This window comes from Triturus cristatus, chromosome 7 (assembly GCF_964204655.1).
Source record: "Triturus cristatus chromosome 7, aTriCri1.1, whole genome shotgun sequence".
Taxonomy (NCBI): domain Eukaryota; kingdom Metazoa; phylum Chordata; class Amphibia; order Caudata; family Salamandridae; genus Triturus; species Triturus cristatus.
The window spans coordinates 640361868-640389862 of NC_140590.1; the positions used below are offsets into that span (position 1 = coordinate 640361868).

The following is a 27995-nucleotide window of genomic DNA, read 5'->3' on the forward strand; positions in this document are numbered from 1 at the left end:
GCTAATGGACCTGGACCAACCAGAACTAACCGTGGTGACCGAAGCATCGATCCTGGGATGGGGAGGCCATCTGGGAGAGGTGGAGATCAGAGGAGTCTGGTCTCTGGCGGAGTCCAGGCTCCATATCAACATGTTGGAACTCCGGATGATCCACTAGCACTGAAGGCACTCCTTCCCTCCCTCAAGGGGAATGTAGTGGAGGTGTTCACAAACAACGCCACAGCCATGCAGTGGTGGCTAACCAACTGCGATTGGGGTCAGAAGCAGAACTAGAACCCTTCCCCAACCTGATCTTACTGTAGTGACAGATGCGTCACTCCTGGAATGGGCCGGCCATCTGGTAGATGTGGAAATAGGAGGACTCTGGTCTCCTGCGGAATCTGGACTCCACATCAACATGCTGGAACTCCAAGCGATAAAAGGCTTTGTACCCTCCATCAAGCCTGGTGCAGGTGTTCACGTGCAACACCACCGCCATGTGGCACTGCAACAAACAGGGCAGGGTGGGGTTGTGCACTCCTGCCCAGAGTTCTGAAAAAGATCAGGAAGGTCTGGTATTCCAAGCTTCTTAGCATGAGCATCGATCCTCCAATCAGGCTACCCCTTCGGGAGGATCTTCTGTTGCAGGAGCATGAGAGGGTCCCCCACCCGAACCTGTCAACTATACGCCTTCTTGCGTGGAGATGACAGTTTATGGCTTTTTACCTTCCTCCAAACGTCTGCAATGTTTTTCTTGCAGCCAGGCATCCCTCCACCAAAACGGTATATGCCTGCTGGTGGAAGAAATTTGTGTTTTATTGTGCAGAAGTCTGTTGACCCTCTTTCTGCTTCCTTTTCTGATGTTTTTTTTTTTATTCTTACCCTTTCCGAGCAGGGCACTGCTCTGGGCACTCTAAAGGGTTACCTGTCTGGTTTGTCTGCCTTTTTGCAGCTCCCTGAGCAACTCTTCATTTAAGTCCCCTATTGTAAATAGATTTTTGGAGGGTCTTATACATATATTCCTATCTTCTCCTTTTATTATTCCTCAGTGGGACCTTAATGTGGTCCACACGTTCTTGATGTGTTCAACTTTCGAGTTGCTTCACAATTGCGCCCCCAGGCTGATCAGCATCAAAACAGCCTTTCTTATGGTAATTACATCGGCCCAGAAGGTCAGCGAGCTGCAATCTTTATCCTCCAAGCCTCCTTTCTGATCAGTCTATACCGACAAACCGGTGCTTCGCACTAGCGCCTTTTTCCTGCCGAAAATGATGACACGATTTCATGTGGGTCAATCTGTCACCTAGCCCTCCTTCTACGCTCCTCTGCATCCCTCTAAGGAAGAGGAGTGACTACACCATCTGGACCCAAAAAGAGTGTTGTCATTTTATCTTGACCACACACAGGAGTTCGGGGTGGATGACCAACTCTTTGTGGGGTATATCTGAAAGAAACACGTTAGTTAGATTCCTCACCTTAGAATACCCCCAGGCGTCAGGCTGGATCCGGAAAGATTTTTCGTCAGCAATACCCTTGCGCGTCGCTAGGCGTCGTCTGCGGCTCCGCGTCCGTCGTCGGCGTCGTGCGCCGGGATGACGTCGTCGGAGTACTTAGACGCCGCCCTCGCACGCTGATGTCAGTTTTCCGCGCCAGACAGCGCCGATCCGGGAAGAGCATACCCTTTTAGTCATTTTTTGACTAAACTTTTTGGACTCCTTTGGTCTATTCTCGTCGACTTGACTCTGGTGCCAGTAGGATGCCTGGTTTTAAACCTTGTGACTCCTGTCACCGACTCATGGCGGTTACGGACCACCACTGCTGGTGCCTCTACTGCCTTGGGGCCTACCACAATGCCGAGTCGTGCCTCGACTGCCGGGCCTCGACTTCGAAGGCTAGGCGGGAGCGGTCGTTCACAGTCCCGGTCGAGGAGGAGGTCGAGGGACCGGTCGCGGAGCCGCAGCCATCACCACTCGTCTGGTTCCAAGTCTTCGGGTAAGTCGAAGCATATTAAGAAGTCCAAGAGGCGACATCGCTCTTCGGGCTCCCCTCGCCGGTCGCGCGACTCGGCTGAGGGTTCGGGTGGTACCACCCACGCGGCTCCATCGGAGCAGCTGGAGTCACGTCCATCCCCATACCCGCTGGTCCCTGGGACTGACGCGACTCCGGCGGAGATCAGTGCCTTCCTCTCGGCCATGAGAGGCCTGGCTCCGCCGTCGACGCCTGCTGGCGCGCCTTCGGGCCCTGCGGGCTCGACTGGGAGGCCTAGTGAGCCGGCGGCTCCGGCGCCGTCAACGACTACGGTCCCAACGCCGCAGGTCCCCCGGGATCCAGGCCTGGTTCCCAGTCGGCGCGGGTCGACCTCACGACCCCTCCGCTGACTCCGGTGCCACCCCCGGCGCCGCCTTCGGACGACGCCGTTCCCTGGTTCAGTCTCGGTCCGGGCCCGGCGTCGGATCGGCGCCGTCTGGCGCTGCACCCGACGCTGATGGCAGGCAATTTCATCTTCCGCCCAGTTCCGATCATTCCACCTGTCTACCAGAAATTGGATGACGGTGACGACTGGGAGCGGTCTGATGACCCTCTGGCCCAGCAGGTCCAGTTATCACAGGACTGGGCAGACGAGCTGGGGGATGCCAATGGTCTTGACACCTCCCCTGACACTAGCTTAATCTCTCCTCCGACCGTGGCTTCGGAGGAAGGTGCTGCATTTTCTGTGGTGCTGCGCAAGGCGGCCGAGGCCCCTGGGCTGAAGCTACCTGCTGTGGCCGTGAGGACTAACCTCCTCACAGAAGTGCTCCAACCGTCAACAAGCTCCTCGGTGCCTCTGCTGCAGTTTAATGAAGCACTAGTGGACGGACGCAGAGCCGCAGACGACGCCTACCGACGCGAAAGGGGTATTGCTACAAAAATCTTTCCGGATCCAGCCTGACGCCTGGGGATATTCTAAGGTGAGGAATCTAACTAACTAATGTTTCTTACAGATACATCGTTACCGAAGGTAAGTAACTTGTTCTTCAGGGCTATTCGAATCGTCTAATAGTGTGAAGGTTTTATGCATGAGACGGTGAAATGTTATCTTTTTTTGTAGCATAACTAATACAAAGCACTATCTAGAAGCCCTATTTTGCACCGCCATAGATAGCTGCATATATCAGATTTTGGCAAACACAAGGAGATGATGAACGAAGCGCTGAAACTTTTCAGACACTCACCCCCAGTCGCAAACCTGGGTTGAATCCATCATCGTTCTTTAGCTCACTTCGCCATCCAGTTCACACCCAGCCATATGCAAATCAGTCTTGACCCTGTTCCTCATGGGAACCATCCAAGCCAGGTCTTCCCAAGACCAAAAACAAGCATCCTAGGACCGGTTTTGAGGTAACAGCCCTCATCATCCAGGCTAGCTTGAATCCAGTGACAAAGTGAAGAAGGGACCCACGTCTGGGCATACCCTGCCAAATTAGGGTGAACAAAGCAAACACTAGTAAATGATGGACGGAACACTGAAACTTTTCAGAAAACTCACCCCCGTCACAGATCGGGGTTGAATCCGTCATCATTCCTTAGCTCACAAGACTGATTTGCATATGGCTGGGTCTGAACTGGGGTGGCGAAGTGAGCATCTCCCCATCTGTGGTGTACAGATGGGGAGATGTCCCTGGAGGCTATGGTGGTGCATAGATTGTAATTAGAATACAAAAGTGGACCCCGTGTGGCTATCCCTAGTGGTGGTGCTCTTGGAGTCTGTGATTCACATGGAAGGCCCTGAAGAAAGTGCAGGGGCCTGGAGGCTAGCACCCGAGTGAGAATAAGGTGTTTGGGCAGACGTCACTTCTGAAAGGATCTGCTCCATTGGGGTGGTGGCGGGTGATCACTGAGGTGTATTTGAATAGTCCCACTTGGTTCATTTGAGAAGCCCTGACCAAAAGAGAGAATGCTAAGACCCGGACGAACAGAACAGAATATTGACCATTTATGATACACATGTATACAAATTGGGAATGGTCAGGTCAGATTGTAGGAGAGTAGGGTCTGCAATCCTATGATCACCCAGATTTTTTTGCTTTTGCTTCATTGGTTTACGACTTTCCCCGGCTGTGGGCCTGCCAATCAGACCCACAGCCTAGCTGTTCTCTCTCGAAATTATCACATGTACATTAGGTGCATCCACTAATTGGAACTGGGCCGCCTTGTCAGTCCCTGTCTCAGCATACCACAGGTATCCAGGGCATCGGTGTACCCAGGGCCTACCAGGGGCTGAAGCATGTATTATGCCACCCCTGGAATGGCCGCCCAAATCTGACACAACTGGCTGCACGACAGCTGGGGCCACGTGGTGTAATCACCCGTTGCTGTAGGTGTAGTATTGCTACACCTAAACCCTAAAAATGGACACATGGATTCCTATCAGTCACTCCTATAGCAGGCCTTATCAATCCTGAAGGCAGAGTGCAGGGAATCATGTGGCACGGTGCTCTGGCGCGAGCTGAGCCCGTCGACGGCTTGCGGAACCAAGTCCTAATAGCCGTTCCATGGTGACGCGGGCCAACTACTTTTAATGCAATTGCTAACTTTGGCCTCACCTCACCTATACATGTCGAGTAAGGTGTCATACGAATGGGAATACGAACCCCTCGCCAGCCCCGGCGACGGGGTTAGCATTCCCCCCTTTTAGAGGGACACGACATGGAAGTAACCTTGAACCCCGGTTAAAGTTGACTCAAGCCTCAGCATCACAAAATGGATGCTGCCACCAGACACACGTCTGACCTCCTGCTGCTGGGGGACCTTCCAGCAAAGGGAGCTTGGACAAAGGGTTTCCTGTCGAGGGCGGTGTTAGCACCATCCCAGACAGGGTTTGTGTATCCCAGGTAGGCAGGGCTGAAAGGAAGGTGATTGCCAGTGGCACCCCGGTGCTCACTGTGCATAGCCCGGCTCAAACCAGTTTCGGGGGCACACCAGCCCCTGAGCTGGCGCGAAGCCGGACAAAGGACAGGGGTGTAACCACACCCCTCCTGGCTCCACCCATAGGTAGAACCTAGTCACGGGCCAGCCCCTTTCTCTTAGAATAAAGGTAGGAGCGAGTCCCCTTCCCAAATTGGATAATCAGATAATCGGATAACTCCGAATCACGAACCACTTTCCACGAAAGGAACTCTTGACTATTTCTGAAGACTCTCCCTTGTGGCTAAGGAGTAGCCACCCTGCACCAGCAGGCACCATCTAAGCGCTTGCGGTTTGTTGTAAGTCTCTCCTACGGATCAAGACTGCCCAGCTCGACGAGACCCGAGTCCCTGCCATCTCTGACCTTTTACCTCCCTCATCAGCTCAGCTGAGAGTCGTAGGTGTGACGAGACCTGCGGGACCGGCTATCTTCAGAACCTGCACGACGCTTATCTAGCACGCCCACCGAGGGACCCTCGAGTGAGTGCACCTAGGGTTTGAGAAGCCCTAACCCTGAGCAGCTCCAGCATCGAAGTCTGCCTCCCCAGCATCCCCGAGATCTGCGTGGGGGCCCTTCCGCTCCTTGTTGTTCACCGCGTTGTTCGACCACTCGCCGACCGGCTTGTGGCCCTCTTCACGACGCACCACGATTGTTTCATCACTAGTCTGGTTGCTCCAGACTGGCTCTTGCTCCCCTTCAACGGAGGAGTACCACGGACCCTCCTGGTCCACTCCCGACGCCATCTTGACTCCCCCGCTTGGGTGGCCACTGCCAAGATCCGCTGCCCCTTCCTGGGCCCAGCATCATCGACAGCAGACACCCTCGTGGGACAGCTCGCCCTCCATCCTGGTCGCCGCCGCGCCTCCTGGTCCGAGGAACAGCCGAGTCCGACGTCACCCACTCACCTGGTCGAGGTGACTTCAGCCGGTACCCTCCAGGTACCCACACGATCGCTGGCTAGCGGTTGAGAACTGAGTCCCCTCTGCTTTCAGGTTTTCCTTCACCACCGATCCAGGCTTGGATCGCTCTGAACATCGTCACTGGTCGCCTGCCAGCAACTTCTTCTTTCAGGCTCCTGAGACTACACGAGGACTCCCGACATCTTGACGAACTTCACGCAGCCGCAGCCTCCGGGCTAGGTAACTCGAGCATCTCGGTGCTCCATCGCAGGTTCGCTCTACAAGTGTCCAGCTCCTTTTTCGTTTAGTCCCACTGATCGGATCACTCCGGAATCAGTATCTCCAGACTCTAACCATTCGCATTTCACTGTTAGTGTAGATGGTATCTGAAAGAAACACGTTAGTTAGATTCCTCACCTTAGAATATCCCCAGGCGTCAGACTGGATCCGGAAGATTTTTCGTCAGCAATACCCCTTGCGCGTCGCTAGGCGTCGTCTGCGGCTCCGCGTCCGTCGTCGGCGTCGTGCGCCGGGATGACGTCGTCGGAGTACTTAGACGCCGCCCTCGCGCGCTGACGTCAGTTCTTCTTTTTTCCGCGCCAGTAAGCGCAGATCCGGGAGAGCTACCCCTTTTAGTCTTTTTTGACTAAATCTTTTTGATCATTTTTGATCCCTGTCTGTCGACATCTGGTGCCGGTAGGATGCCTGGGTTCAAGGCTTGTGAAGACTGTCATCGACTGATGTCGGTGACCGATCACCACCGCCGGTGCCTCTATTGCTTAGGCCTCGACCACGACGCGGAGTCGTGCAACGACTGTCAGGCCCTGACTTCGAAGGCTAGGCGGGAGCGGTCCCGCAAGCTTCTCGAGCTTCGCCACTCGGCTCCGCGTCGTGCGCGATCCCGGTCCAGGAGGAGGTCCAAGGATCGCTCGCGGAGCCCTAGCCGACGCCACCATCGCTCGTCGGGCTCCAAGTCGTCGGGTAAGTCCAAACACTCAAAGAAGTCCAAGAGGCGACATCGCTCTTCGGACTCCCCTCGCCGGTCGCGCGACTCGGCCGAGGGTCCAAGTGGTTCCACCCCCGCGGCTCCGGCGGAGCCGCAGGTGCCGCGTCCGCCCCCATACCTTCCGGTCCCTGGGGCTGACGCGGCGCCGGCGGAGATCAGTGCCTTCCTCTCGGCCATGAGGAGCCTGGCCCCGCCGTCGACGCCCGCTGGCGCGCCTTCGGGCCCCGCGGGCTCGACTGGGCGACCTCGCGTGCCGGCGGCTCCGGCCCCGGCGCCGTCGACGACTCCGGTCTCGACGCCGCAGGTCCCCGCGGGGCCCATGCCTGGGCCCCAGTCGACGCCGGTTGACCTTGTCACTCCTCCACCGGCGCCGACGCCTGAACCACCGACGCCGTCACCGGAGCCGCCGACGCCGACGCCTGTGACGCCGACGCCCCAGTTTAGCCCTCATCCGGACCCGACGCCGGCACGGCGTCCGCCGACGCCGCATCCGACGCCGCTAGAGACCTACCATCTCTACAGTCCGGTTCCGATCATTCCTCCTGTTTATCAGGAATCGGAAGAAGGGGGCGACTGGGAGGGGTTCGAGGACCCTCTGGCTGTTCAGTCACAGCTTTCTCAGGACTGGGCAGATGAACTGGGGGAGGCCAGCGGGCTGGACACCTCGCCAGACGCTGGATTCACTTCTCCTCCGACCGTGGCTTCGGAGGAGGGTGCAGCATTTTCTGTGGTGCTGCGCAAGGCGGCTGAGGCCCTTGGGCTCGAGTTGCCTGCCGTGGCTGTGAGGACCAACATCCTCACTGAGGTGCTTCAAACCTCAGCAAGCTCCACTGAGCCTCTGCTGCCGTTTAACGAGGCCCTCACTGACGTTCTGCAGGGCACCTGGTCCAAGCCCTCCACAGTTCCTCCTGTGGATAGGAACGTTGCCAGGCGCCACCGCCCTGCTCCGGGCGACCCCAGCTTCCTGTCCCAACACCCCACCCCCGAGAGTCTGGTTATCCAGGCCTCTACTTCCCAATCCTCCTTCCCGACCGCTCCGCCGGACCGGGATTCCAAGAGACTCGAGCAGTTTGGCAAGAAACTGTTCTCGTCCCTTAGTTTGGGCCTGCGGTCTTTAAATACCGCCTGTCTCTTGGACCGTTATTCCCATTCTCTGTGGGATACGGTGGAGGACGTGCTGCCCCTGTGTCCGGAGGAGGTCCGGACGCGTCTTTCCCAGGCTCTGGCCGATGGGAGGGATGCAGCACGGCACGCCATAAGATGTGGGCTTGACACCACGGACTCGCTAGGTCGGGCGATTTCCACCACGGTGGCGCTCCGCCGCCACGCCTGGATGCGGTCCACGTCCTTTTCCGGGGATGTCCAGAACACCCTCATGGACATGCCCTTTGATGGCACTCGCCTGTTTGGTGAGAAGGCGGACAGTGCGCTGAACCGCTTTAAGGACTCCCGGGCTACGGCCAAGTCCTTGGGCCTCTCAGCTCCGCGGGCGCACACCTCCGCTTTTCGCCCCTTTCGTGGCCAAGGAAGGGGCGCCTCCTCACGTCCGCAGAGCCACCAGCCGCAGAACCAACCTGCGCGCGGTCGCGGACGTGGCTTCCGCCGTGGCGGAAATGGAGGCCGACGTGGTCAGCCCACATCCACCCCGGCAGCATCCGCCTCAAAGCCTTCCTAGTCCGAGCTTTCAGGCCCATACCACGTCAGTGGGCGGCAGAGTTCGCCATCACCTGCTCCACTGGCGGTCCATAACATCGGACAGGTGGGTGCTGCAAATCGTCCGAAGGGGCTACTCCCTCCCCTTCGAGACGACCCCTCCAGCCATGCCACCACAACACCACCGTATCTCGGGGGATCATTTGGATCTTCTCCGCGAGGAAGTTTCGGCTCTCCTGGCCAAGGGGGCCGTCGAGCGCGTTCCGAGTCCGGAAGTAGGTCGTGGTTGTTATTCCCACTACTTTCTGGTTCCCAAGAAGGGCAAGGGGGGCCTGCGCCCTATCTTGGACCTCCGGAACGTCAATGCCTTCCTCCGAAAGGAAAGGTTCAAGATGCTAACGTTGGCTCAGGTTTTAGCTGCCCTAGACCCTGGAGACTGGATGGTAGCGTTGGACTTGCAGGACGCATATTTCCATATCCCCGTCCTGCCGGCCCACCGGCGTTACCTGCGGTTCACGGTGGGCCAAGAGCACTTTCAGTTTACCGTGCTCCCCTTCGGCCTCACCAGTGCCCCTCGGGTGTTCACGAAAGAGATGGCGGTGGTCGCAGCTCATCTGCGCAGATCAGGGGTCCCAGTCTTCCCCTATCTCGACGACTGGTTGTTGAAGGCGGGCTCGCCCCAGGCAGTCGTCTCCCACCTCCAGACTACGGCGGATCTCCTGCATTTGCTGGGGTTTTCCATCAACGTGCCGAAGTCACACTTGAGTCCCTCTCAGAAGCTCCTCTTCATCGGAGCGGTTCTCGATTCGGCGCAGTTCCGGGTCCATCCACCGGAACAGCGGGTCCGGGATATACAGGCCCTGATTCCCATCTTTCGGCCTCTATCCCGGGTTTCGGTCAGGCTAGTGTTGCGGCTTCTGGGGCTGATGGCCTCCTGCATCCTACTAGTGCATCACGCCAGGCGGCGCATGCGGGCTCTGCAGTGGGACCTGAAGTTTCAGTGGGCCCAGCATCACGGCAACCTGTCCGACCATGTCTTGATCTCGGAGGGCACTGCACAGCAGTTGCAGTGGTGGCTCACGGACCGCGAGTGGGTCAAGGGCAAGAGCCTCTCCCTTCCCCAACCGGAGCATGTCGTAGTGACGGATGCGTCCCTCTTGGGTTGGGGTGGCCATATGGGAGAGGCGGAGATCAGAGGCCTCTGGTCTCCGGCGGAGTCTCGTCTCCACATCAACCTGTTGGAGTTGAGAGCGATCCGGCTTGCACTGAAAGCCTTCCTTCCCTCTGTCAGGGGAAGTGTCGTGCAGGTGTTCACGGACAACACCACCGCCATGTGGTATTGCAACAAACAGGGCGGGGTGGGGTCGTGGACCCTTTGTCAGGAGGCTCTGCGCCTCTGGACATGGCTGGAACACCAGGGTGTCACCCTGGTGGTTCAACATCTGGCGGGCTCTCTGAACGCCAGAGCAGACGAACTCAGCCGCCGGTGCATGATGGATCACGAATGGCGTCTGAACTCCGAAGTGGCGCAAGGCCTCTTTCAGCAGTGGGGAGAGCCTTGGTTAGATCTATTCGCCACCGAAGAGAACGCGCAATGTCAGCAGTTCTGCGCGTTGGAATTTCCAAGGCGGCACTCGCTCGGCGACGCTTTTCGTCACGAGTGGAGTTGCGGTCTGTTGTACGCCTTTCCGCCTATACCACTTCTGCCCAGAGTGCTGAAGAAGATCAGGCACGACCGGGCCCAAGTCATCTTGGTGGCTCCGGATTGGGCACGAAGATACTGGTATCCCGAGCTACTCAGTCTGTTGACCGATCCCCCGATACGCCTGCCCCTTCGGGAGGATCTTCTGTCGCAGCAGCAGGGGACGGTCCTCCACCCGAACCTGTCCAGCCTCCACCTCCATGCGTGGAGATTGAGCGGCGGCAGTTGATGCCATTTGACTTGCCTCCTGAAGTCTGTGATATCATTCTGGCAGCCAGGCGTCCCTCCACAAAGTCGGTATACGCCTGCCGGTGGAACAAATTTGTGGCATGGTGCACAGCAAAGGCTGTGGATCCCCTTTCCGCCCCTCTTTCTGAGGTTCTCCTCTTCCTTCTTTCTCTGGCCCGGCAGGGCTCTGCCCTGGGCACCCTGAAAGGTTATCTTGCTGCCATCTCCGCCTTCTTGCGGCTTCCTGATCAGCCTTCTCTTTTCAAGTCCCCTGTGGTTACACGCTTTCTCAAAGGCATTACACACACGTTCCCTCCTGTCCCTTTTGTAATGCCTCAGTGGGACTTGAATCTGGTATTGACCTTCCTGATGTGCGCTCCCTTCGAGCCTCTTCACAATTGCCCTCTTCGTCTTCTAACTCTAAAGACTGCTTTTCTGGTAGCCATCACCTCGGCTAGACGGGTGAGTGAGCTCCAGGCTTTATCTTCAAAGCCTCCTTTCCTATCTGTTCATCCGGACAAGGTTGTCCTTCGGCCTCGTCCCTCCTTTCTTCCTAAAGTGGTGACTCCTTTTCACCTTGGGCAGTCTGTCACCTTGCCCACCTTCTTTCCGCCTCCGCATCCTTCCAAAGAGGAAGAGAGGCTCCACCGTCTGGACCCAAAACGTGCGCTCTCCTTTTATCTGGACCGCACAAAACAGTTCCGGGTGGACGACCAGCTTTTTGTTGGGTACGTGGGCGCTAAGAAGGGGAAAGCTGTGCACAAACGAACCATCTCTCGGTGGGTCGTTTTGTGTATAAAAATCTGCTATTCCTTGGCTAAAAAGGACCCTCCTGTTGGGCTGCGCGCCCATTCTACTCGGGCCACGGCGGCTACTACTGCCTTGGGACGGGGAGTCCCTTTGCAGGACATCTGTCAGGCGGCGACGTGGGCTTCTCTACACACGTTTGCCAGGCATTATTGCCTTGACAGCCAAGTCCGGAGGGATGGCTTCTTTGGCCGTTCTGTCCTCCAGGACTTTCTGGTGTGATCTTGGTTCGCAGACCCACCACCGGGGATGGTATTGCTTGGGTATCTATTCTAAGGTGAGGAATCTAACTAACGTGTTTCTTTCAGATGAACAAGTTACTAACCTTCGGTAACGATGTATCTGTAAGAAACATTAGTTAGTTAGATTCCTCACCGACCCTCCCATCCTCCCTGTTCTGCGAACTGACATCTAGGGTTAAGGTTGTCCTTTCAGGCCCCTAGATTTTATTTTTGGCACCAGTGTCGGTCTTTGCATGGCTCTGCGTTCCTGGCGCGGAAGGCTATGTACAAGAACTGACGTCAGCGCGCGAGGGCGGCGTCTAAGTACTCCGACGACGTCATCCCGGCGCACGACGCCGACGACGGACGCGGAGCCGCAGACGACGCCTAGCGACGCGCAAGGGGTATTGCTGACGAAAAATCTTCCGGATCCAGTCTGACGCCTGGGGATATTCTAAGGTGAGGAATCTAACTAACTAATGTTTCTTACAGATACATCGTTACCGAAGGTTAGTAACTTGTTCTTCTCGTGCCCCTCGGGCATTTGTGTAAATTGTGCAACTGAAGTATTTTCCTAAGAGTTTTGTAGTGTGCTTAGCTCCCTGACTCATAAAGAGCCAGGGTAGTCTTGTTAGAAATAAATATCCTTTTATTTTCATAACAACTTGTGTGGTGTCCTTTCACTTGGTGTTCAAGGGGTATATGTGATGGTAAACAGCTGGCTTAACACGCCCTCTAGAGTTTAGCCTAAGACTGCTCGTATCCACGCTACTAGGATAGCTGGTCTATAAGGTTGACTTACAACCAATCATCAATAAGGGTCGTTTGGAATGATACACAGTGATCACTAGAATAGTGAGCACTACATATCAGGCCAACTTCTCACATTGGTGAGCAGCGGTTGGGATTTGAGCTTGCTGTTGTTTTACCACACACGTATCCTAAGAATATCGCAGTGAAAGATCACATAAGTACCCAGGTACATATAACTTAACTTAGAATACTCCGAGTTCTACTGAACCGGCTGTTGTAGTGTAACAGGGCTTAGCACACCCTGACTACGACTCTTAGCAAGGGATCAGTAGGTAAACCCATAGTGTAGGTAGGTGCAACACTTACACCTCACTAGAAAAGCATGTCGGTCCACGGAGAGTCTGCAGGGACTCCCTTAGTGGTCAGTGACCCTCCACAGGTCGTGTCACGATATGCAACTCTTAGCTTCAAGGAGATGAGACAACTGTGTGCCTCCAGGAAGCTAAACCAGGGTTCTAACCCTACCATCGCAATACTGATAGGTCTCTTAGAGGCGTACGATGCTAGGAGGTCCTCTAACCCAGGTCCCCCCAGTGCAGATGGGAACATGCCTCCCTTAGAGGGAACCCTCGGTGACCCAGACCTCGACCTCCACACAGAGGAGGAGGACGAGGACGAGTTATCGGGAGACGAGGCAGACAAAGGTCCAGTGGTAGTCGGCAGGCTTACAAGGACCAACTTAAGCAGGCATGAGAATGGAACTGGGGGAGCCCCGGGCCCACGCTCAAGCAGGCTTAACCTTGGGAACGGACGAGCTAGGTCTCTCTCCAGAGGCTCTGGCAGATCGGTTCATACACATGTCTCTCAGGTACCTTCTCAGAGAGGAATGACTTCCCCTCAGAGGAGGGAGCATGAAGCGAAGATGCGGGAGGTCAATCTGAGGATCGAGCGGGAAGAACTTGCCCTCGCCAAAGAAAGACTTGCCTTGGCCCGAGAGCAGAAATTAAGTGGGTTAGATCCCACTGGTGGCAGCATTCTCAATAGAGAGAAAGACAGGGGTATAGACACTAGACACCTGAGTAAAATAGTGCCCCCCTTTAAACAAGGGGACGACATCCACAAGTGGATAACTGCCTTGGAGAGGGCCTGCACTGTCCAGTGCGTCCCCCCAAGTCAGTGGGCAGCTATACTGTGGCTTTCCTTTGAAGGTAAAGGAAGGGACAAGCTCCTCACTACAAGAGCTGAGGATGCTAACAACTACCAAGTCCTGAAGAACACACTGATTGATGGGTTCGGCTTAACCACGGAACAGTACCGGGTGCTGTTCCGGGACACCCAGAAAATTCAGTCTCAGGATTGGGCTGACTTTGTCGATTGTGCCACTAAGGCTTTGGAAGGCTGGTTGCTGGGTAGCAAGGTTACTGATTACACAGGATTGTACAATCTTATCATGCGAGAACAGATTTTAAACAACTGTCAGAACCAATTGTTGCATCAGCACCTTGTCGACTCGGATCTGACCTCTCCCCAAGAATTGGGAAAGAAGGCAGACAGATGGGTCAGAACAAGGGTCAAGCAGAACCAGAATCAGAACCAGGGTGGTCAGAAGAAAGCAGACCAAAAGGGTAACAAGAACGAACAAAATGACCAGAAGTCTTCGACAGGTCCCCAACAAACCAAAGAGGGTGGGGGTCAGGCTTCACAGAAGAAGAAGACTCAAGAAGGCCAGTCAAAAAGGTGGTGCCAATACTGTAAAAGTAAGACTCACTGGTTTAGTGAGTGCACCAAGAAAGGAGGGCAAACTCCTGCCACTGCAGCCCCTAAGGCACCTGCGCCCCCTAGTACAGTCAGCAGTGGTAGTGCGCCTCCCAAGGCATTAGTTGGGTTAACCTTGGGAACCGAGGGGAGTGACGACTTAGTCGGCACGCTCACTCAGGCCGTCCTTGTCTGTACAGGGGATATGGATATGTCCCCTGATGCCAGTCCCAATACTTTGGGCAAATACAGACAGACACCTTTGATAAATGGAAAAGTGGCTCAGGCCTACAGGGACACGTGTGCCAGTGTCACCATGGTGACGCCTAACTTCGTGGACCCTGGACAGATCATGCTAGGTACCAGTTACCTAGTGACCAATGCCAGCAACGTCACTACCAATCACAGTATGGCAGTTGTTGATTTCTCCTGGGGAGGGGTAAGTGGCCCGAAAAAGGTTGTGGTTAGTTCAGACCTCCCCGTAGAATGTCTGTTGGGCAATGATTTGGAAACGTCACAATGGTCAGAAGTGGAGCAGAGGACTCACATGGAGATGTTAGGCTTGCCAGCACATGTCCTTGCTGTGACCAGGTCACAGGCCAAAAGATGCCCCACTGAACAGGTGCTGGATCCTGGAAGAACGGACCAGACACCTTCCAAGAAAAGGAGCAGTAAGGGTAAGGCTTCGCCTTCCCCCTTGCCCCAGGTCGTGGATCAAGTCTCCGAGGAGGCTGACCTTAAAGAACTGAGGGAAACTGAGCCGCAAGAGCTGGAACCTGGTCAGGTTGAGTTTCTGGGCTCAGGGGGACCCTCCAGGGAAGACCTGGGGAAGGCACAGTTAGACTGCCCCTCACTTGAACCCCTCAGACAGCAGGCCGCTGCTGAGGCTGCAGGGAACGCCACGGGTACCCACAAAGTGTACTGGGACGATGGACTCCTGTACTCTGAGGCAAGAGACCCCAAACCTGGTGCGACCAGGAGGCTGGTCATCCCCTTGTCTCTGAGAGGTTTCCTTCTCACCTTGGCCCACGAGATTCCCCTTGCAGGTCACTTAGGCCAGAATAAGACTTGGGACAGAATTGTTCCACACTTTCACTGGCCCCACATGTTCGAGGATACGAAGGAGTTTTGCCGCTCCTGTGTCACTTGCCAAGCCAGTGGTAAGTCAGGTGGCACGACAAAGGCCCCCCTCATACCACTACCAGTGGTGGGGGTACCCTTTGAACGAGTGGGGATCGACATTGTCGGACCAATGGAACCCCAGACAGCATCAGGGCACAAGTTTATACTGGTGGTGGTGGACCACGCCACCAGGTATCCTGAAGCTATTCCCCTTAGGACCACTACGGCACCTGTGGTGGCACGGGCCCTTCTTGGAGTGTTCTCCAGAGTGGGCTTCCCTAAGGAGGTCGTCTCAGACAGAGGTGCAAACTTCATGTCGGGATATCTGACTGCTATGTGGAAGGAATGTGGTGTCAACTACAAGTTCACCACACCCTATCACCCACAATGCAATGGGCTGGTTGAGAGATTCAACCGGACCCTAAAAGGGATGATTCACGGACTACCTGAAAAGCTTCGGCGGAGATGGGATGTCCTGATACCCTGCCTCTTGTTCGCCTACAGAGAGGTCCCGCAGAAGGGGGGTTGGCTACAGCCCTTTTGAGCTTCTGTTCGGACATCCTGTAAGGGGACCCCTTTGTTTGGTAAAGGAAGGATGGGAGAGACCTCTCAGAAAGCCGGCATCAAACATTGTGGACTATGTGCTCGGTCTCCGCTCGCGGATGGCGGAGTACATGGAAAAGGCGTCTAAAAACCTTGAGGCGAGCCAAGAATTACAGAAAGCTTGGCACGACCAAAAGGCTGTCCTGACTGTGTATCAGCCTGGACAGAAGGTGTGGGTGCTGGAGCCAGTGGCCCCAGCAGCACTCAAAGACAAATGGTCTGGGCCCCACACGATCATTGAGCAAAAGGGAGAGGTCACCTACCTGGTAGACCTGGGAACTCCCCGGAGCCCCCACAGGGTGCTCCACGTAAACAGGCTCAAGGCATATGTCGACAGGGAGGGCATGGGCTTGCTCATGGCCACAGATGAGGGACAGGAGGAGGAGAGTGACCCTCTCCCGGACCTGCTCTCTCAGAACCCTGACGATGGATCAGTAGATGGTGTTGTCTTTTGTGGCAGCCTCTCTGGACATCAACAAGAGGATTGTAAACAGGTTCTTCAATCCTTTCGACATATGTTCTCTCTGACACCCAGTCAGACCAAGTGGTGTACCCACGAGGTCGACACTGGGGACAGTCTGCCCGTAAAGAGTAAAATCTATCGGCAACCTGATCATGTCAGAGACTGCATCAAGACAGAGGTGCAGAAAATGTTGGAGCTGGGAGTCATTGAACCCTCGGACAGCCCCTGGGCTAGTCCCGTAGTGCTCGTGCCGAAACCTCACACCCAGGGCGGTAAGAAAGAGATGAGGTTTTGCGTGGACTACAGAGGTCTCAATGCGGTCACTAAGACCGACGCCCACCCGATACCAAGAGCAGACGAACTTATCGACCGGTTGGCCTCGGCCAACTACTTAAGTACGTTTGACCTGACAGCTGGGTATTGGCAAATCAGGTTAGCTGAGGAGGCCAAGCCCAAAACAGCATTTTCTACCCCGGGTGGGCATTATCAGTTCGTGGTAATGCCCTTTGGTTTGAAAAATGCACCTGCCACCTTCCAAAGGCTGGTGAATCGAGTTCTCACTGGGTTGGACGACTTCTGTGCGGCGTATCTGGACGATATCGCTGTCTTTAGCTCCACCTGGGAGGATCACCTGGTCCACCTGAGGAAAGTGTTAGAGGCCCTGCAGAAGGCAGGCCTCACTATCAAGGCCACCAAGTGCCAGATAGGGCAGACACAGGTTGTATACCTGGGCCACCTTGTAGGTGGAGGCCAGGTTCAACCATTGGAGAGCAAAATACAGGCCATCCAGGACTGGGCTCCTCCAACCACCCAGACTCAGGTTCGAGCTTTCTTGGGCCTGACTGGTTATTACCGGAAATTTGTCAGAAATTATGGATCCATTGTGACCCCGCTAAACGACCTGACAAGTAAAAAGATGCCAAAAAAAGTTCAGTGGACAGCAAGCTGTCAGAAGGCATTCGATGACCTAAAGCAGGCCATGTGCACAGCACCTATCCTAAAGAGTCCAGACTACTCCAAACCATTCATTGTCCAAACAGACGCTTCGGAGCTGGGTGTGGGAGCTGTTCTATCGCAACTGAATTTTGATGGTCACGACCAGCCCATAGCTTTTATTAGCAGGAGGCTGACCCCCAGAGAGAAGAATTGGTCAGCTATCGAGAGGGAGGCCTTTGCTGTGGTTTGGGCCCTGAAGAAGTTGAGGCCATACTTGTTTGGCACTCACTTCAAGATTCAGACCGACCATAAGCCCCTCTTGTGGCTAAATCAAATGAAGGGTGAAAACCCCAAACTACTTAGGTGGTCCATTTCCCTACAGGGGATGGACTTCACAGTGGAGCATAGACCTGGCACTGATCATGGCAATGCAGATGGGCTCTCCAGGTATTTCCACTTAGAGCAAGAAGACTCACCTGGTCAAGGTTAGCTTATTGTCCCAAAGTTTGGGGGGGGGGTCATGTAGGAGAGTAGGGTCTGCAATCCTATGATCACCCAGATTTTTTTGCTTTTGCTTCATTGGTTTACGACTTTCCCCGGCTGTGGGCCTGCCAATCAGACCCACAGCCTAGCTGTTCTCTCTCGAAATTATCACATGTACATTAGGTGCATCCACTAATTGGAACTGGGCCGCCTTGTCAGTCCCTGTCTCAGCATACCACAGGTATCCAGGGCATCGGTGTACCCAGGGCCTACCAGGGGCTGAAGCATGTATTATGCCACCCCTGGAATGGCCGCCCAAATCTGACACAACTGGCTGCACGACAGCTGGGGCCACGTGGTGTAATCACCCGTTGCTGTAGGTGTATTATTCCTACACCTAAACCCTAAAAATGGACACATGGATTCCTATCAGTCACTCCTATAGCAGGCCTTATCAATCCTGAAGGCAGAGTGCAGGGAATCATGTGGCACGGTGCTCTGGCGCGAGCTGAGCCCGTCGACGGCTTGCGGAACCAAGTCCTAATAGCCGTTCCATGGTGACGCGGGCCAACTACTTTTAATGCAATTGCTAACTTTGGCCTCACCTCACCTATACATGTCGAGTAAGGTGTCATACGAATGGGAATACGAACCCCTCGCCAGCCCCGGCGACGGGGTTAGCATTCCCCCCTTTTAGAGGGACACGACATGGAAGTAACCTTGAACCCCGGTTAAAGTTGACTCAAGCCTCAGCATCACAAAATGGATGCTGCCACCAGACACACGTCTGACCTCCTGCTGCTGGGGGACCTTCCAGCAAAGGGAGCTTGGACAAAGGGTTTCCTGTCGAGGGCGGTGTTAGCACCATCCCAGACAGGGTTTGTGTATCCCAGGTAGGCAGGGCTGAAAGGAAGGTGATTGCCAGTGGCACCCCGGTGCTCACTGTGCATAGCCCGGCTCAAACCAGTTTCGGGGGCACACCAGCCCCTGAGCTGGCGCGAAGCCGGACAAAGGACAGGGGTGTAACCACCCCCCTCCTGGCTCCACCCATAGGTAGAACCTAGTCACGGGCCAGCCCCTTTCTCTTAGAATAAAGGTAGGAGCGAGTCCCCTTCCCAAATTGGATAATCAGATAATCGGATAACTCCGAATCACGAACCACTTTCCACGAAAGGAACTCTTGACTATTTCTGAAGACTCTCCCTTGTGGCTAAGGAGTAGCCACCCTGCACCAGCAGGCACCATCTAAGCGCTTGCGGTTTGTTGTAAGTCACTCCTACGGATCAAGACTGCCCAGCTCGACGAGACCCGAGTCCCTGCCATCTCTGACCTTTTACCTCCCTCATCAGCTCAGCTGAGAGTCGTAGGTGTGACGAGACCTGCGGGACCGGCTATCTTCAGAACCTGCACGACGCTTATCTAGCACGCCCACCGAGGGACCCTCGAGTGAGTGCACCTAGGGTTTGAGAAGCCCTAACCCTGAGCAGCTCCAGCATCGAAGTCTGCCTCCCCAGCATCCCCGAGATCTGCGTGGGGGCCCTTCCGCTCCTTGTTGTTCACCGCGTTGTTCGACCACTCGCCGACCGGCTTGTGGCCCTCTTCACGACGCACCACGATTGTTTCATCACTAGTCTGGTTGCTCCAGACTGGCTCTTGCTCCCCTTCAACGGAGGAGTACCACGGACCCTCCTGGTCCACTCCCGACGCCATCTTGACTCCCCCGCTTGGGTGGCCACTGCCAAGATCCGCTGCCCCTTCCTGGGCCCAGCATCATCGACAGCAGACACCCTCGTGGGACAGCTCGCCCTCCATCCTGGTCGCCGCCGCGCCTCCTGGTCCGAGGAACAGCCGAGTCCGACGTCACCCACTCACCTGGTCGAGGTGACTTCAGCCGGTACCCTCCAGGTACCCACACGATCGCTGGCTAGCGGTTGAGAACTGAGTCCCCTCTGCTTTCAGGTTTTCCTTCACCACCGATCCAGGCTTGGATCGCTCTGAACATCGTCACTGGTCGCCTGCCAGCAACTTCTTCTTTCAGGCTCCTGAGACTACACGAGGACTCCCGACATCTTGACGAACTTCACGCAGCCGCAGCCTCCGGGCTAGGTAACTCGAGCATCTCGGTGCTCCATCGCAGGTTCGCTCTACAAGTGTCCAGCTCCTTTTTCGTTTAGTCCCACTGATCGGATCACTCCGGAATCAGTATCTCCAGACTCTAACCATTCGCATTTCACTGTTAGTGTAGATGGTTTCTCGTGCCCCTCGGGCATTTGTGTAAATTGTGCAACTGAAGTATTTTCCTAAGAGTTTTGTAGTGTGCTTAGCTCCCTGACTCATAAAGAGCCAGGGTAGTCTTGTTAGAAATAAATATCCTTTTATTTTCATAACAACTTGTGTGGTGTCCTTTCACTTGGTGTTCAAGGGGTATATGTGATGGTAAACAGCTGGCTTAACACGCCCTCTAGAGTTTAGCCTAAGACTGCTCGTATCCACGCTACTAGGATAGCTGGTCTATAAGGTTGACTTACAACCAATCATCAATAAGGGTCGTTTGGAATGATACACAGTGATCACTAGAATAGTGAGCACTACATATCAGGCCAACTTCTCACACAGATGCAGATGCACCTCTTAGGATAGAATATAACATAACAGGGTATCCCTGAATATACACTTTGTGAACAAGTCAACTGGCATATGTGAGATGAGTATGCAGCACTTCCCCAAATAGATCCAACATGGCCACCACACTAGCAGACCTACTGTATAGCCTCCAAACATTTTAAACTTGATTTACATAAAGAACTCCAGAGAGACATCAATAAAAGCCTTCAAGAACACCTGAGCTCAAACGTTAGTGATTTAAGGCAAGATGAAAATTCATGAGGGTGAGGGTGTTGGAGGTTTAGAACAAACTGGATCCACTGGAGACATTGTAGACTGCTATATTATGTTATCTGCAGGGCGCTGAAGCCCCACCTAGGGGCAGCCCTGTTCAGTGCAGAGAAATTGGAAAACAGATTGCTCGGGTAAAATCTGAGAATTAAAGGCCTGTATTAAGGAGCAGAGGTGCCTAATTTAAATGTTTTGCTGGTGGGGTTGTTATCTTAACTACTTGGGGATATTACAATGCAATGCAATACAATACTAGGTGATATCCATAAGAGATATGTCTGGCCAGGGTACACCAAGTCGGGCTAAGGCGATCACTTCATAGCCAGAGGCCATGCAATATACTTGCACAGTTTCATTATACTAAAAAAAAGAGATGCAACAGGTGGCAAGGAATAAGAATGAGGCATCCTTCCAGGATTTTTCATGCACCGTTTTTCAAACTATCTCACAGACATTGTGTTGAGACTCTCAGCTTTCAGCCTAATAACTGAGAAGGTTGGAGCTGAAAAAATATACTAGAGATGGACACATCTCCCTTTGGAATTTCATCAGAGTATGGAGATGAAACCTGCCGTTTCATGGATTGAATGGATGCAGCAAACGTTTTAGAACTTACAGGAGGAGAAAAGAAAAACGAACCACCCAACAGTGCTTGAAGCTCAAACTCCTCAGACAAGGGGCTAAAGCAGGTTAGGCATAAAGTAAAGCCACAGAGAGGTAGGAGTTACTGAATGAAAGGAAAAGAGCAACACGGGCCTGGTGGAGACTTAGCTTAGATCAAAAGCATAGAGGAGTCAAGGAAACTACAGCAACAGTGAGAAATGCAACCAACAAATACTGGTGAGAGGTGGGCCTCTCTGATTCTCGAGATGGAACTGTGTAGATGGGAAATGGAGCAATTTATGAATTTTGCACAAAAGTGACTGATGCTACTGTAGATTCAACTATTGTTTAAGCCTGAAAAGGAGCAGCTTCATTATTGAATGGTTTGATGGGGAAGTGTTGAGGAGGGTCTTGCTTACCCCATAGGTCTGACTGTGACTGGCTGATTGTGAATGTTGCCTGGGTTGTTTCACATGGCCAGGCTATATTGTGGTGTTGAGTCTGATTACATCTCGGCTCTCCCACAACACTACGACCTACTGTCTCCATTTCATCGTCTATAGCTGTCAGCCCTGTAAGACGTAGAGAAGAGTACAATTAGAATCATCATTGATTGTTCCCTGACATGATAGATACCATTCACTCTGGTTTTCAGATTATTATTTTTTTTGTTGGTTTGTTCTAATGGAAAGGAAACTCCAAAGCTTGCTCTGGAAGCTGCATTACAGATGGGGGATATATTTACATAAACACATCACTCCCTAATGGTTGACGTTTGGCATCGATTGGGTACAGGTTTTAACTGAAAATTGTGTTGATTTCCCTGAATGTAGAACATCGAAATGCTCATGTGAGAGAGAAAAGGCTCTGTGTTGGAGAAGTGGTGGTGCACAGATGTTATTGAATGCATCTGAAAGAAACAGTTAGTTATAGATTCCTTACCTTAGACTTACCCCCATTCGTTAGACTGGATCCAGAAAGTTTTCCGTCAGCCGTACCCCTGCGCGTTGGAAGGTGGCGTCAGTCGACTCTGCATTCGTCGTCATGCGTCATGGTCGCCGGGATGACATGGCTGTAGCTACATAGACGCCGCCCTGGCGTGCTGACGTCAGTTCTTTCTTTGTCCGCACCAGCAAGTGCAGATCCGGAGAGAGCGGTACCTCCAGCCACTTTTTGACTGACTTTTTTCTCGACTTTTGTCAAATTAGTTTTTTGAGTCCATTGACTCCTAGTGCACGAGGGATGCCCAGATTCAAGGCCTGCAGTTCCTGTAACCGATTGATGTCGGTGACGGACCCGCACCGTGTGTGCCTCCATTGCTTGGAGCGTGACCACGACCCCAAGTCCATGCTCCTACTGCCGTACCATGGCCCAGAAGTCTTTGCGGTAGTGGTCCCGAACGCTTCTCTAGGCCCGGCAGTCGGCTCCGCGTCGCTCGAGGTCCCGTCGCGGAGGAGGTTGAGGGACCGGTCGCTGAGCCAACACCATTCTTTGTCTAAGTCTTTGCACTCTGGGTCAGGTAAGTCGAAGCACAACAAGAAGTCGAAGAAGCATCGTCGCACTTCGACTTTTCCAGGTCCGCCGGCCGACATGACAAGGAATGCGGGTGGTGCCCCTCCCACGGCTCTGCGTGTGGAGCCCGCTGGGTCGACTTTGGGTTTCCCTCCCTTTCCGGGACCCGGTGCGACCCCTGCTCAGTTTCAAAGTTTCTACGAAGCGATGCATGCCATCTTTCGACAGCCCGACTCCGCAGCCGTGCCTTGGGGCCCCGCGGACTCGGCTGGGGGCCCTGGTTCTTTGGCTTGGAGCTGGATCGGCGCCGGTAGACCTTGTTAAGCCTTTCCCGGCGCCGATTCCACCGGCACCACGTCTGCAACCAGCGTCGGCTGTGTTCCCAGCCGACGTGGACCCCGGCCTCCACCTTGAGGTAGACACGGCATCGGACCAGACGCCAACGGGTACTTTTGTGCCCTTTTTCTACACTGGCTCTTTGAGACCAGATTGGCAGCCAGAGGAGGGTGAGGAGGACTGGAAGGAGTCTGGGGACCCTTTAACCGACCAGTTGACTTATGAGCAGGACTGGAGAGAGGAATTGGGTCTCGATACCTCACCAGACATTGGCATGTTGTCTCCTCCTACCGTGGTTACGGAGGAGGGAGCGTCATACACTGTGGTGTTGCGTAGGGCGGCAGAGGCTCTCCACCTCAAGCTACCTACGATGGCAGTCAGGACTAACCTCCTGACAGAGGTCCTTCAACCCTACTGCCATTTAATGAAGCCCTCACAGACTTCCGTTTGGGCACCTGATCCAGGCCCAACACAGGGGCTCCTGTGAACAGGATGATTGCCCGACGCCACCACCCGGCCCGGGTGACTCCACTTTCCTCTCCCAACAACCCACCCCTGAGAGCTTGGTGGTCCAAGCCTCTACTGCCAAAGGTGCATTCCCTAACGCACCACCCGATAGGGAATCCAAAAAGCTGGACAACCTTGGTAAGAAAATCATTTATTCCGCCAGCTTGGGACTGCGGTCAGTAAACACCGCATGTCTGTTGGGCCATTACACCCACTCTGTGTGCGATATGGTAGCGCAGGTGCTGCCCCAGTGCCTGGAGGAGGCCTGGCATCTGATCTCCTGTGCAGTTGCCGAGGGAAGAGACGCAGCGAAGTTTACCATCCGCTGTGAGCTGGATTCCGCCGACGCACTAGGCAGGACGATTTCCACGTCAGTAGCCTTTCGACGGTACGCCTGGTTGCGGTGGTTTTTCCGGGGATGTCCAATCCACTCTTATGGACATGCCTTTTGATGGCCGTCGCCTTTTCGGCAACAAGGCAGGAGTGCTTCAAGGACTCTAGGGCTACGGCCAGGTCCTTGAGCCTCTCCACCACCTGCCCTGCGCAGTCTGCTTTTCGCCCCTTTCGTGGCTATGGAAGAGGTGCCCCGCCACATCCCACCCAGGGCCACAGGTCGGCGCAAGCTGTTCAGCCTCTGCGCGGCTGGGGATGTGGGAACCAGCGCCGTGGTTCTGGGGGCCAGCGGGAGGGCCAGCCCACCACAGCCCCCTCTGCAGCAGCCTCCAAACCCTCCTAGTTCGACCTTTCAGGGCCACCAAACGCCAGTGGGCAGCAGGGTCCGCCGTCACCTCCCCCACTGGCGCACCATCACGTCGGACCGGTGGGATTGCAAATAGTCCGAAGGTGCTACTCCCTCCCCTTCCAGACTACTCCTCCATCCATGCCATCACAGTACCATCGCATGTCGGAGGATCATCTGGCCCTTCTCCAACAGGAAGATTCGGCACTCTTAATCAAGGGAGCCATCGAGCACGTTCCTGCCCCAGAAGTAGGTCCTGGTTGCTATTCCCACCTTTTTCTGGTGCCCAAGAAGGACAGAGGCCTGTGTCCTATCTTGGATCTCAGGAACGTCAACCGCTTCCTCCAGAAGGAGAAGTTCAAAATGTAGACACTCGCCCAGGTCTTGTCTGCCCTCAACCCTGGAGACTGGATGGTAGCGTTGGACTTGCAGGACACTTACGTTTACATCCCCGTCCTGCCGGCTCACCGGCGTTACCTGTAGTTCACGGTAGGCCACGAGCACTTTCAATTTGCCGTGCTCCCCTTCGGCCTTACCAGCACCCCCCGGGGTGTTCACGGTGTCCCCCGGGAGTGGTTGCAGCTCATAGACGACGCAGTTTCGGGTTTATCCTTTCGAACAGCGAGTCCGGGATATTCGGGCTATGATTCCGATCTTTCATCCTCTATCCCGGGTTTTGGTCAGCATGACCCTCAGGCTACTGGGCCTGATGGCCTCCTGCTTCCTGCTGGTGGACCATGCCAGATTGCATATGCGGGCTCTGCAGTGGGACCTGAAGTTCCAGTGGGCGCATCATCAGGGCAACCTGTCCGATCATGTCCAGATCTCGGAGGGCACCGCACAACAATTGCAGTGGTGGCTCACGAATTGCGATTGGGTCAATGGCAGATCCCTCTCTCTTCCCCAACTGGAACACACAGTGGTGACGGATACGTCCCTCCTGGGATGGGGAGGCCACTTGGGAGAGGCGGAGATCAGAGGACTTTGTTCTCCTGCGGAGTCCCAGCTCCATATCAACCTTTTGGAGCTGCGGGCCATCTGACTTGCACTGAAGGCATTCCTTCCTTCTGTCTGGGGAAGTGTGGTGCAGGTGTTCACGGACAACACCACCGCCATGTGGTATTGCAACACACAGGGCGGGGTGGGGTCGTGGACCCTATGTCAGGAGGCTCTGCACCTCTGGACATGGCTGGAACATCAGGGCATTACCTTGGTGGTTCAACACCTGGCAGGTTCTCTGAACGCCAGGGCGGACTAACTCAGCCGCCGGTGCTTGATGGATCATGAATGGCATCTGCACTCGGATGTGGCGTAAGGTCTCTTTCTACAGTGAGAGAGCCTTGGGTAGAACTATTTGCCACCGAAGAGAACACGCAATGTCATCAGTTCTGCGCGTTGGAATTTACAAGGCGGCACTCGCTCGGCGACGCTTTTCGTCACGAGTGGAGTTGCGGTCTTTTGTACGCCTTTCCACCTATACCACTTCTACCCAGAGTGCTGAAGAAGATTCGATGTGACCGGGCCCATGTCATCCTTGTGGCTCCGGAACTGGGCATGAAGATACTGGTATCCCCAGATACTCAGCATGGCAATCGATCCCCCGGGAGGATCTTCTGTCACAGCAGCAGGGGACGGTCCTCATCCCGAACCTGTCCAGCCTCTACCTCTATGTGTGGAGATTGAGCGGCGACAGTTGACCGCTTTCAATCTTCCTCCCGAAGTCTGTGATGTAATTCTGGCAGCCAGGCGTCCCTCCACTAAAACGGTATACGCCTCCAGGTGGAACAAATTTGTGGCATGGTGCACAGCAAAGGCTGTGGATCCCCTTTCTGCCCCCCTTTCTTAGGTCCTTCTGTTCCTTCTTTCTTTGGCCCAGCAGGGCTCTGCTCTGGGCACTATCAAAGGTTATCTTTCGGCCATCTCCGCCTTCCTACGGCTTCCAGATCAGCCTTCTCTTTTTAAGTCCCGGGTTGTTAACCGTTTCTTGAAAGACATTACGCACACGTTTCTTCCCGTGTCTTTCATAATGCCTCAATGGGACTTAAATCTTGTCTTGACCTATCTGATGTGCGCTCCTTTTGAGCCCCTTCATACCTGTCCTTTACATCTTCATACTCTCAAGACGGCTTTCCTGGTAGCTATCACCTCTGCCAGGAGAGTGTGTGAGCTCCAGGCTCTTTCTTCTAAACCTCCTTTCTGTTCATCCGGACAAGGTGGTTTTAAGGACCCGTCCTTTTTTTGCCAAAGGTTGTCAGGCCCTTCCACATCGGGCAGACCATCACTTTGCCCACCTTCTTTCTGCCTCCGCATCCTTCAAAAGAGAAAGAGAGGCTCCACCGTTTGGACCCAAAAGGTGCGCTCTCGTTCTATCTGAAGCGCACACAGCAGGTCCGGGTGGATGACCAGCTCTTTGTTGGTTTTGTGGGCGCCAAAAAAGGTTGGGCCGTGCAAAAATGAACCATCTCTCGGTGGATCATTCTTTGCATCACAGCTTGTTATTCGTTGGCTAAGAAGGAGCCTCCTGTGGGGCTTCGTGCCCATTCTACCAGGGCAACGGCAGCCACTACTGCCTTGGGACGCGGCGTTCCCTTGCAGGATATTTGTCAGGCAGCTACGTGGGCCTCGCTGCATACGTTTACCAAGCATTACTGCCTTGACAGTCAAGTCCGGAGAGACGGCTTCTTTGGCCGTTCTGTTCGCCGTGACTTTCTGGTGTAATCTATTTGCAGACCTACCTCCGGCGTAGGTATTGCTGGGGTATCTATTCTAAGGTAAGGAATCTATCACTAACGTCTCTTTCAGATGCACAAGTTATTACTTGTGTAACGATATATCTGTAAGAGACATTAGTTAGTGATTGATTCCTTACCGCCCCACCCATCTTCCCCGTTCTGCGACCTGAATTTTAAGGTCATCCCTTTCAGGGCCCTAGTTTCATGGCACCAGTGGTCAGTGTCTTGCATGGCTCTGCGTTCCTGGCGCGGAAAGTCGTGTACAGAACTGACGTCGGGGGTGGCGCCTAAGTAGTCCCTGGACGTTATCTCGGCACTTACGACTCCAGCGACGGACGCGGAGCCGCACGACGCCACCTTCCGATGCCCAGGGGCACTGCTGACGAGAACTTTCCGGATCCAGTCTGATGCCTGGGGATATTCTAAGGTAAGGAATCTATCACTAACTAATGTCTCTTACATTAGTAAGTAGTAACTTGTGCATCGTTACCAAAGGCAAGTAACTTGTACACTGTGACAGAAGAATGTTTATTGTATGCATGGATGATAAAAATGGTTTATCATCTGGATGCCTGGGGACAGATTTTGACGACCTTTGAAGGTTCCTGTAATGTATTACCTCATATACAGAGATTATAGCATAGGTAATAGAAAGGCACAGTCAATAGCTCCAAACTGTACCTGGCGAATTACAAAATCTTACAAAACGCTTCTGCACCAAGCTTACCCTCGTTGCTACTGTGTATGAAAACTTAAATGTTATGTTAACTTTTTATCATAAATTTTAATAACTATACACGTTTTTAAAAACTATACAAAATAGTTTCATCACACCAGTTCCAAATTACAGGCCAACGGTTCTCTTTGGAATTAGCTTACATTACAACCAATAATTTATTGCCCAGCTAAGCATATACAATTATAATCTCAACCTTTCGTCTTGTGATTTGTGGCTTGAAAAACCTCTTGGTGGCATATTTAATTGTGATCAAATATATTATCCCATAACTTTTAAATGTGACAACCACCCACTAGTTTTAAGAAAATGGTTATTTTTTAGGGCACAAGAAGTTTTGATGGGTTATAGGTGGACTCAATGAATCACTTCCTTTTCTC

The 27995-nt window shown here is 53.9% G+C and overlaps 1 protein-coding gene across 3 annotated transcripts in view; it reads left to right on the plus strand.

The window, feature by feature from the left end:
- The window catches only part of HELZ (helicase with zinc finger), a 2003166-nt gene that overhangs the window by 1779751 nt on the left and 195420 nt on the right, over positions 1-27995 (plus strand). The window lies entirely within an intron of this gene.